The sequence below is a fragment of the Euprymna scolopes genome, chromosome 28, assembly GCF_053919585.1.
Source record: "Euprymna scolopes isolate OS-2025 chromosome 28, ASM5391958v1, whole genome shotgun sequence".
NCBI lineage: Eukaryota > Metazoa > Mollusca > Cephalopoda > Sepiida > Sepiolidae > Euprymna > Euprymna scolopes.
Window position 1 is genome coordinate 5629961 of NC_136509.1, and position 11095 is coordinate 5641055.

An 11095-nucleotide genomic window follows, 5' to 3' on the forward strand; every position below is an offset into this window, starting at 1 on the left:
ACAGAAAAAATGCTCCCATAATTAATTAATTAATTATGCATAAAATAAATAAAATGTTGATTTATTTTTTCAACATATAAACAATGCTCGGTTGAATCCGGTTATTGCCGGTCGAACCGTTAATAGAAATGGTATCAGGAGGGGTCACGTTCTGCAGGAGTACCGGTCTTTTTTAATGTAATTTTGTTTAATTTTTGAAGTGGGCTACTAGCGACTGCAAACTACCAAAGTTAACAAAGACGCGAAAGATTCCACAATAAAATAAGTTTAATAAGTGGTCATCGTCTAAAAAAATCCCAGTAAATCAACCCCCCTTATTTATTCGGTTGTTGTGAAAATGGAAGGGAAACTTACATGGCGCTGTTTTAATTTTGTTTTAACGAATATAATCCAAAGAATAACGGTGATTCTACACTTTATTGCCGAAATTGGAGACGCCATTGTATTTACCACATCTTCTGTGCAAATCCTTGTTCGACTATGTCCGAAGCATGAAATAAATAACCCAAAATTTAAACTGTAGAACGATTGCCGTTAAAACAAAAAAATATATAAATAAAACAACCCACTTCTCCGTTAAAAAATTAAAAAAACGATCATTTGAATTAATTTGTTTTGACCTTTCAAAGTTGCTTTAATACAAAATAATGTGTTCAATTATTTATGTGTTCGAAAAAAAAGAGAAAAGTATTTGATAAACATGCAATGTTGCTTTCATTACCAAATTGTTTCATTAAAATTATATTTTTTTAACGAAAACTTTGCAATTATTCTTTTTCCAATTATATTATGATAATTTTTTTATACAATAAATGTTTTGGTTTTCTTTCGGTTGTCAAATGCTCCACGCCCAGTTTAAACCATGATGAATATGTCATGCCATTTTTCTAATGAAACGTGTCTCGAAATAGACACCACAAAGCTCCTTATGTTAAGAACGGGTTTCAGAATAGACAACCCTAATCTTGTCAGCATACCCGAACACATATCGAAGATGGCATGTGTGATGTGAACGATGAGTTTGACGTAATGTAATAATGTACCGCATTGAAAAGGGAATGAAAAGTAAATTTCCGTTCTATTTTTACGACAAGTGTAAAGCGTTTCATATTATATAAATGTTACCTAACATAGTGTATTAATGTTTATAATATTAAGCTATAACTAATATTTAGGTTTGACAATAATTTTCTAAACTCCTGTCAGACTAAGTAATTTAGGTGACTGAAATAGGAATTAAAAGCTTAAGGACAAAACTTAATGTCACCAAAGAAAATAAAAAGTGTTTATACACGTGAAAAAAAAAAGTTTGCCAGAAGCATGAAATAAATAAAAAAAATATTAACTGGAGAACGACTGCAGTTATAATAAAAAATAAATTTTAAAATAAACAACCCACTTACTGTACTAAAAAGAAAAAAAACAATCATTTAAGTTCATTTTTGTTGACCTTTCAAAGTTTTAAGAAAAAAAAACTTTTTTATTAAAATCCAATGGTGCATTCATTACGAAATTGTTCTGTTAAAATTAAAATGCCTTTACGCAAATTTTTCACTAAATGTTTGTCCAATTATATGTTGATAAATTAGTATACAGGAAATGTGTTGGTTTTGTTTCGGGTTTTCAAATGGCGGTCGCCAGTTTAAACACTAATGACAATGTCATGTGATTTTCTGTTATTCATAACCGAGAATGTTCCATGAAAAACTAGCCCGTTCTCATTAATTTAATGGGAAAATTCCAATTAAACGGGTCTTCCCAACCTCCCGATGTTAAGAACGGCTTTCTGAATACACAACACGTTACCGTGTCAGCATACCCGGAAACCTATAGAAGTTGAACGATTATTTTGCCGTAATGTAATAATGAACGGGCATATAAGTCTATGCAATAATTCCTAAGCTCCTTTCACGCTAAGTAATTTAGGTGACTGAAATGGGAAATTGAAGATTAAGGACACAACTTTAATTTCCCAAGGGAAGACATTGTTTGTACACTTGAGAAGATACAGTTATGAGTGTTTTTTTTCACGGCAAACTTACCAATTTCAGTTAAATTTTGAAGTTAAATAAATCCAATGTAAAAATCTAATTAGACAACCCGTAACTGTGTCAGCATACCCGGAAACATATAGAAGTTGACAAGTGAAACGTGGACGATGATTTTGCCGAAATGTAATCATGTACGGGCATATCATCCTAAGCAGCAATTCCTAAGTTCCTTTGACACTGAGTAATTTAAATGACTGAAATAGGAATTTGAGGATTAAGGACAACACTTTATTTGTCCAAAGGGGTGACGGCGAACTTACCAATTCAGTTCAATTTTGAAGTTAAATAAAGCCAATGTAAAAATCCAATAAGAGATAAATAATAGTTGTCTTGGTATAATTCAAAGATAATTTGTAATGTCGTAAGATATCGAAGTAAAATTTCCACAAAGAAAAAAACTTTGTTGGTGTTACAAATAGAATCGGTATTGAAATTCAGTTTGCTTTGAGTTATATCGTAACGATGTTTACAATCGCAATGTAATCGAAAAAAAGGAACATGGAAGAAAGGAAAGGAAAGCATACGAAACGCAGTAAACCGGAACTGAGGTTTTGTAGAGATGTATGTCGCAATGCGTTGCTTACATTTTAAAATGTAGTAGTTTTCAATCCGAGTCGGTAAGTAATTTAAAGCACTCATAAATTGATTTGTTACTAATCGAGAATGATTTGTTCGTAATCGATTTACGTGAAAATTTGACAGTTTATATTTTGTAATGCGATAACCGGAAAAGTTAACTCGAATGAAACGAAACTGAAGGAAGCGGAAATGGTATATTATATATTAATGCAAAAAAGAAGCAAAAAAGGAGAGAATGTTTTTCCTAATGTAATAATGGTCGAAATAAAATGTAAATAAGCAATGTATAATTAGGTGTGGTGCGTGTCTCGCAATAGAAATCATTTCGGGTTTTGTAACTAACTAAAACTGAAATCGGTATGCGTTCGTATTAGCCCCTCGTGAACGATGAAGCGGCGGTGTAAATAGGGAGAGTGAAAGGATAAATTTAATAGAGAGAAAAGATTTTACAACTTCCATTGATGCTTAAAGGTTTTGGCAGTGAACTCCCACCAGAAACAATGTAGGAATGCACGCTTATCGAGCAAGTGTAGAGGTAATAGGCCTATAACACACCTCAGATAATGTGCTGCAGTTTGTGCATATTAAATTAGGATGAAATGTCTTGAATTTTAATCATATTAAGGTTAAACTCAGAGGGGAAAATTACTTCATTTTATTTATATAGAGATTATACCTTACAGTTTTTTTTATTTCTGTAAATAATGATATAATTACTGATACCTCGTTCGAAAAATGTACCAACATAAAATAAATTCCTATTTTATTTAACCTCTTTTATAGCTATATTTATTAATAGATATAATTTAATACACATCTTCTTTTTTATTGTCCTACTCTATATTCTTCCCGAGGTTTCTATTATGCATATTGTACACATATTAAAATACACAATGGAATATATATGTTCATTATATAATATAAACCTATTTCGTATATTGAAGAAATCACTTTACTTCTCTCCCCCCTAAATATTTTATATCTCAGTGCAAAATTATTATATTTCGCCTCTAATGTAAGTATCGCCAGACTTCGAATCCCTATTATGTTACAAAGCATCTCCGTCCTCTTTTGATGGGAAACAATAGGCTTAAAATGCAATAATATAAAGAGTTCTTACTTATACTTCATCCCTCATTGATGTATCATCCTTGTTTAATAAATTAAAAAAAAATCATATACATAAATATATATGCCCATATTATAATTGTCTTATGTTACTGATACTTGTTGACATATCAATAAATAATTCATACATGCGAAAGAAAAAATAATTTTAGAGTCAATATACTTATCACCTAAAATATATCAAAAATTACTTCATATAAATAAAAAACATTCGTTACAATATATACATCTATCTTTGTACGAAAATAAATGCAATCGGTAAGTTATACGTGTTTTTATTGCAGTATTTTGAAATTGTATAAACATAAACATATATGTTGTTTTACATAATTTCATTTTCATTGTTATATTGTGTATTTTCAAACACAAACAATAAAGAAGAATCAACGAATTTGTAAAAACCAAAATCTATTTTGAAAGCAAAATATTACCAACTAAACAGGGTTTAATTTCAGTATAACCTGGACTGATGTGGATATTTTCATGGAGAACGCAAAATGCTAGTAAACAAACACAGCGATATACTGTTTACCTTCATAGAGTCTAAACAGTTTCGTATGCTTCCTATTTGTAGATAAGACAGTACGTATCATCTCTCTGCTACATTCTTCAGTTCGTTAACGCTAATTGCCCACTTTGACAATATAAACATCCGATGTTACCCTTGCCAAAAGATTTAAAGAAGACTCTATGAAATAACCCGTAACGAAATATAAAGTTTTGATTATAGCAGCTATTGCCAATGTAATTGCTGCTTACTAGAAAGAAACGCAGAAATGTATCGCAATCAAGAGGAACGAATAATATATACTTCCCTACATACGGAACAATTTTTTCCAGAAGTTGCATAGTTAAAAGAAACGTTTACAAAAAGCTCATTTGCATTTGATTATGATATAGACGGGATGTACAGAAAGAAGTTAACATATTGCAAAGCCTCGCTGTATCATTTTAATCTGCAACACTGCAACCATTGAAATGCACCAATGTTTAGGACCATCTGTGATAACGAGAATTATAAAAAAAACAAACAGAAAAAAAACAGACCTGAGCAAAAAGAATTGAAAACAAACCACCAGACAGCTTAATGAAGTACACTCGTGAATGACAATAATTCTTATGCTATTTATTTCAGCGATCATCATTATAAACACATATGAAAGTCCAACAATTATACAATTATACAAAAGGTGACTGAAGTATTTTAAACTTGAATAACATCTTATTTTTTATGATATCCTTCTGTGATTTTAACACAATCTGACAAGTACATTATTACATTTTTAAACAAAATTGTAAAACAATGTTTATTTATTAAAAAAATGTATTTTTAATATTGCCCATTTTTAGCTTCACATATTTGTGCGTTTTTTTCCAAAAAAATATTCATGACATTGTAGAATGTCTGGATTGCGATGTAAATCCCTTATTTCTTTCCGCGAGATGGCAGACCTAGAAACGTCAACCCTAAACCACGTGATAAAATATTTTAATGAGTCCTCGACAACATTCAAGGAGACATAAAATCGAGAAGATAACAAAACAAAAAAAAACAAAGCAAAACACGTCTCAGTAATATCCATATTTAATAAATGTTGATGACACATCTGCGATTCTAGGATTTATGAATAAAAAGTCAATAATTTGTCACAAATTACTCGATAACCGACTTTATTGCAATCTAAAATTATTCGATTATTCTTAATGATAATTTATGTTTATACTAATCATTTACAAATAAAACACTTTGTTTAAATGTCATATCATATAGGGTTGATAAAACACAATATACTTTAGCACTAGCTTAATACTAACTTGTATATAAACTATTGACATTTCGTTTTACGTTACAAACATCTAGATAGTGGTATATAGATTTAGTAACATGCAGTTCAACGTACACGTTTTGTAAATGATAAAAGTAAACTCATAGTAAAAGCATGTTTATAAAAAAATAGAATTTAAAAACAGGTAATGTAGCAGTATTTAAATCTCAGTACTTAGATCCGAGGCGAAACAATATATTTTTACTCATTTCATGAAGTGTTCTGTTGTAAATTCCATATACATTTGAAAATAAAGCTTAATGTGTACAAATATCTTAACAGACTAGATAATACCATTTTAGACAAAACGTTTAATCCTATGAAACATATGTTTAATTATGAGAGCTGCTGAATATCTAAAAGCGTCGTTATTTATGAATTAAATGTGACTTCATGAGAAAATCTCTGGAAGGCGAATTTATTTAGACTAATTGAGACAGACAATCATTTATTTCTAGAAGTGCTGCGAGCATAAGAAAAAGTTTTTAATCAAATCTAGTATAAACAATTGTATTTTTGCTGTCAGGATAATAATCAGAAATAGGAATAACTATAACATTGAGATAAAAATGTTAACACTTCAACTACGTAATCATTGAAGGAATAAAACTACAATAATTTATAGCATTTCAGAAATATAGGAAAAATGTGATTTACTTTAAGAGTGTGTAATTAGACATATGAAAACTAAAGCTTGAATTATGATGTCGATTGAGTGCAAAAATATGGATACGTTTGTAAGATGTAAAATGAAAGTTATGAAGTGCGTTCGTATTATTTAATTCATCAATTTCGATGGAGGTAACCTCAGTCCTTCTTCTGATGACTCTTGTAAAATAAGAAAGGAGAGAATTTCGAAAGGAATCATTGATTTACTTCACGGAGTTAGCGTGATTTTGTCCTGCCAACCATGACTCGAGAAAGATTATCGGTAATACGCAATTGTATTCCTCGGTTACACACAAGGTGAAAATAAAACCTGCTGTAGAACATCATATTAAGAATGAAATTTTTCAAGTACCCTAACCAATGCGTCACGGATTCTGCGGGTACTTCGAGTACGGATTTTTGGAGAATTATACGTATTCTAATTTCTAATTTTTGATATCACTATTTATTAATATATATATATATATATATATATATATATATATATATATATATATATATATATTTATACAGAGATTGAGAAATATGGCGACATAGATAGATATTAATAGTAAGTTATGAAAATATATATGACAATTAAGCTATACAGAATATTTAGTTTTTCATTCTCTTGAGAAATAAACGCAGAATAGTCTGTGTAGCTTAATTGGCATATGCATTTTGATAGCTTATTACTTAGCTCTATATATGTATCGATAACTGTTGCAGTAAATACTGAAAATGTTCTCATAAAATTATATCCTTGTATATTAATTTATGTGCTTTAATAATAAATATATATATATATATATATATATATATATATATGTATCATTATATAAACGCATCAAAGATGCTAACAATAGTGTTAAAGAGCATCTCTCCTCTCTCTCTCTCTGGCTCTTTCATACTCTCTCTATTTTCTCTCTCTGTGTCTCTATTAGATAGTAGATCGAGAGAGAGAGGGAGAGGGTGGGAGGAGGTCAGAGAGATATTTTTGTAGTAAATCCACGTTGCAGGAAGTGACGTTTCATCTAACCGGATGTCATGTGATGCTACGTGGCAAGGTTGGTGAAACGTTGAGTCTCTCAGAAAATGCCAAGCCGAGCAGAAGTCTAAAATGGTTCTCTCCTAAGTAAGGGGGGAGATGCGCGCCCCAGACGTGGGACGTGGTAGGTACCCACAGTGGAGACCATCGATGGCGACATCTGCAGATCATGCCTGGGAGAATAAAAGGTTGAAAACCCAACATCTGTCTTCATCTTGTGTATTCCGGCGAAAACAGCAAGAGAGCTCCACCCAGATGAAGACTCTCCCAGGGCAGCAAACACCAGGTATGAACTTCTATATATAAACACATACATCCACAACAAGTGTCTTAACCACCAGTCAAACGGTTTAAGGGACATTGGGTCCCGTTCTCTCGTCTCTTAACACTTGTAATATCTCTCTCATCGTCGTAAACTTTTTCTCTTCATTAGTAAAATGGACACGTCATCACCAGGGTACCAGTATCCCTCAAGTAAAGTGTCCAAGACCAAATCCGTTTCTTCTCCCTCCCTTATGTAACATATATGTTATTTGGTGCCGTTGATCTTCTTGCCCCCGCATGGGGCATATATCGAAACCTGGATTGACACGGACATAACGAGAAAAAGAAATAACGAGGAAAAATAAAGACAAGAAGAGAAATTGAGGAAAAAGGAGGGAGAAAAAACGGAGAAGAGACAGTGGAATAAAAAAAGAAAGAATAGTGAAAATGAAGAGAAAAAGAGAATAAATGAAGAACAGTGAAAAACCGGTAGAGAGATAGAAAGATAGAGAGAGAGGAAGGAAGAAGAAGAAAAAATGATTCAGTTATGTGTTGAAAAAGATAGCAAAGGCATGAAGAATACCATACGCATTTAGAAGAAAATTAAACTCCAAAATTAAAAATACGCTGTGAATTTTGAAAACGACTGAAAAACAAAAGAGAAAAGAAAATTAATTTACCATATTAAAAATAAAAATAAAATTGAAAAACACAGAGAAAGAATTGAAAATACGGAGAAAGAAAAAAAAACGTATATATATATATATATATATATATATATATTTAAATATACAAGACAACACAAACGAACATTTGTTGAAGCAAAAGACATCGAGCTTGTCCACAGTTTATAAACCTGTCAGTCATTTGACATTGTTGAATTTAGCAAAGCGTTACAAAAATAAGGGACAGTGAACTTTTAAATGCATTCGGAATAGCAAGATGTCATTTTAGATTTGAAAAAAAAAAAAAAAAAGAAATTACACTATTGTCGAAAGTATTAAGTGATAAATAAAAATCAGGTTGGTGATGTGGCATCCCTCCGGATTAATTTTAAGTAAATTATAATTATATGAATAGAATAGAAGCGGAACTTTTTAATTTAATTCTGTGGTTAATTGTAAAAGAATAATGATTTTTTTTTAGTTTCAGAAAACCCTTGAACTTTGCTTACGTGGACAATTTGATCTGTGATAATTTTGTTGAACTTTGCTGAAAGTTGTTAGTTATAAGTGAATTAATTAAGTATATATTAAGTATTATTGAATATTGTTAAGTATTGTTGAGTTGCCATGTGTATTTTTCTGTATTTCTTTTTCTGTACTTTTGTTATCTTGTATTTGTATAGCAGATGGGGGCATCGATGGTCTTGCCACGTGGTGTCAATGTAATTTAATTTTTTAAAAATAAGATGATGACAGGATAGAGGTATATCAATTATCAATAATAATTTTTGAGATAACGGGATTATGCAAGGAAAACATAAATGAGAATTTTAAAATGGGATGATGTCGGAAGACAAAAGAATAAGGAATAAGGATTTTTTTTATCGAAATACAGTAGTTGGACAGGCAGACGGTTTGCTGGATTATGAGTAATGAGGTCAGGAAGTCAGTCGGTATTTATTCTAGTTTCGAGGTGGTCATGTATACATATTTTTTTTGTTTGTTGTTTTGTTCTTGTAGTTTCGACAGATTTTTTTTGTTCCGGATGCGTAAGTCGGTGGAGGGCGGTACAGAACGTCCTCGTAATAAATTTTTTAAAAAAATCCATATTTTGGTAGGTGCTCAGGGAAGCACGACATAGTTATAGAGAAATGGGCGATCTCTGTAACTAATATGGACAGTCGGAGGACATGTCCATTGTGTGTTGACCGCACAAATGTAAATGGGGTAGAATAAATAAAGGTGTTGACCACACAAAGGTAAATGGGGTAGAATAAATAAAACCGACTTGATTACTCTTGGACCAATTAAGTATAGTCATAGAGGAGGTAAATTAATTAAGAACATTTGATGTGAAATGGTGAAGGTTTGGGATGGGATTTTTTTTGTGTTGTTTTTGTGCTACCTAGGAGTAAAGAAGATTGTCCGTAAATCCTGAGATGTAAGTAGGAGGCAGATGGACCTCGATTTTGTGTTTTATTGTTGTTCGGCTAGGAGCCGTGAAATTATCGACCACGAGTAGTGTCGACCGGGAGCAAAGGATGCTCTGGAAGTCCCGAGATGGGTACGAAGAAGCCATGGGGTCATAAAGGAGTTTGACCTTGAAGAGCGCAGGGTAGCTCTACATGGCAATTTTATTGTTGTATTTATTTAATTTTGAGTTTATCGATTTATCGTAGGACAGTCTTCTTGCCAGCGGGTAGCGTATGTATTCCCTCCTTAGTTTAGTTAGTTAGTTATTAAAAATGTATGGCTTTGCCATACATTTTGATAAAAAAGGGGTGGAGGAAGAATTTTAGAAGTAAAATGTTACCCTATTGTGAATTAAAGGTACCAAATTTAAAAAAAAAACACATGCTGGGTGAATTTAATTGGTATTATTAAATTAAATTATTTTGGAATAGATTTGGTTGGTTTAGTTATATTTTAGGGACGTTTAGCGCGTAGTTGCATTTTTTTCATGAGAATTACAAGGCGATTAGGCTGTAGAAAGCAGTTTTTTTCTGTTGTTTTATTTTTTTTATAAGCCACGGTATTGTCACAAATTAGAAAATTTGGCAGGGGAAATACTATTTTAGAGTAATGAGAACCCTGTTAAAACAATACTAGTGGTTCCAGTGAGTTGGAAGATGCCACGTAGGCCCAGCAACGGAAATAAGTCTTGTCCAACAAAAGTCTGGCGTGCGAGGTCGCGATAATTCCTCAGGGTACGGAGCGACTGGACAGTCGGTACCAAGCCTAATCACGGGGAGATAGAAGAAAGGGAAAGATGCAGATTACGTAAGGGACAAGATAGAGCCTTATTATTTTTTTAATTTTTTTAGAGGAATGTGTGAGGGATATCTGGGTTGGAATCTTGGGACTTGCTGGGAATACGGAAAAATCACAAAGGGAAAGCTACTTAGTTAGAAATCGATGCGCAAGTAAGCTTTGGCGCATTAGTTAGAGAGTGATGATTCCGTATCTTGTCGGGTTCCAGGAACTCAAACAGGCTCCGAGTGAATCAGTGTGAAGGCGTATCTTGGCTTAGACCAACCAAGGGAGTTAGTAGAAGAGCTTTGTGAAGTCCCGAAGTAGTAGATTGAATAGAACAAAGCTCCAGTAATAGGACCACTCAGAGAAAGACGTCAGGGCATTACAGTAAAGGAAAAAAAACTGGGACTTAGGCCTATGCTGAAAGTCGAGAACGCGAGTGGGATGGTTGGGTCGGTAGAGCATCAGACTTTTAATCTGAGGGTCTGGGGTTCGAGTCCCCATGCGATAAAGCTACCACCAACATGGAGCATCCGACGTTCTGGTCGTAATTGCGATATGCTGGCCCCATTTCGAAAAAGTGATCGAAAATGGAGTCTCCATTTGTTTGGCCAAGTGGTCCAAATAAAGAGC

At 32.5% G+C, this 11095-nt stretch overlaps 1 long non-coding RNA gene across 1 annotated transcript; it reads left to right on the top strand.

Annotated features, from left to right (window-relative positions):
• Positions 1–7099: 7099 nt before the first annotated feature.
• Positions 7100–10844, top strand: LOC145249440 (uncharacterized). Its single transcript, XR_013863530.1, has 2 exons — positions 7100–9410; positions 9452–10844. It is a non-coding gene; the product is annotated as an uncharacterized LOC145249440 (long non-coding RNA).
• The last annotated feature ends 251 nt before the right edge of the window (positions 10845–11095 follow it).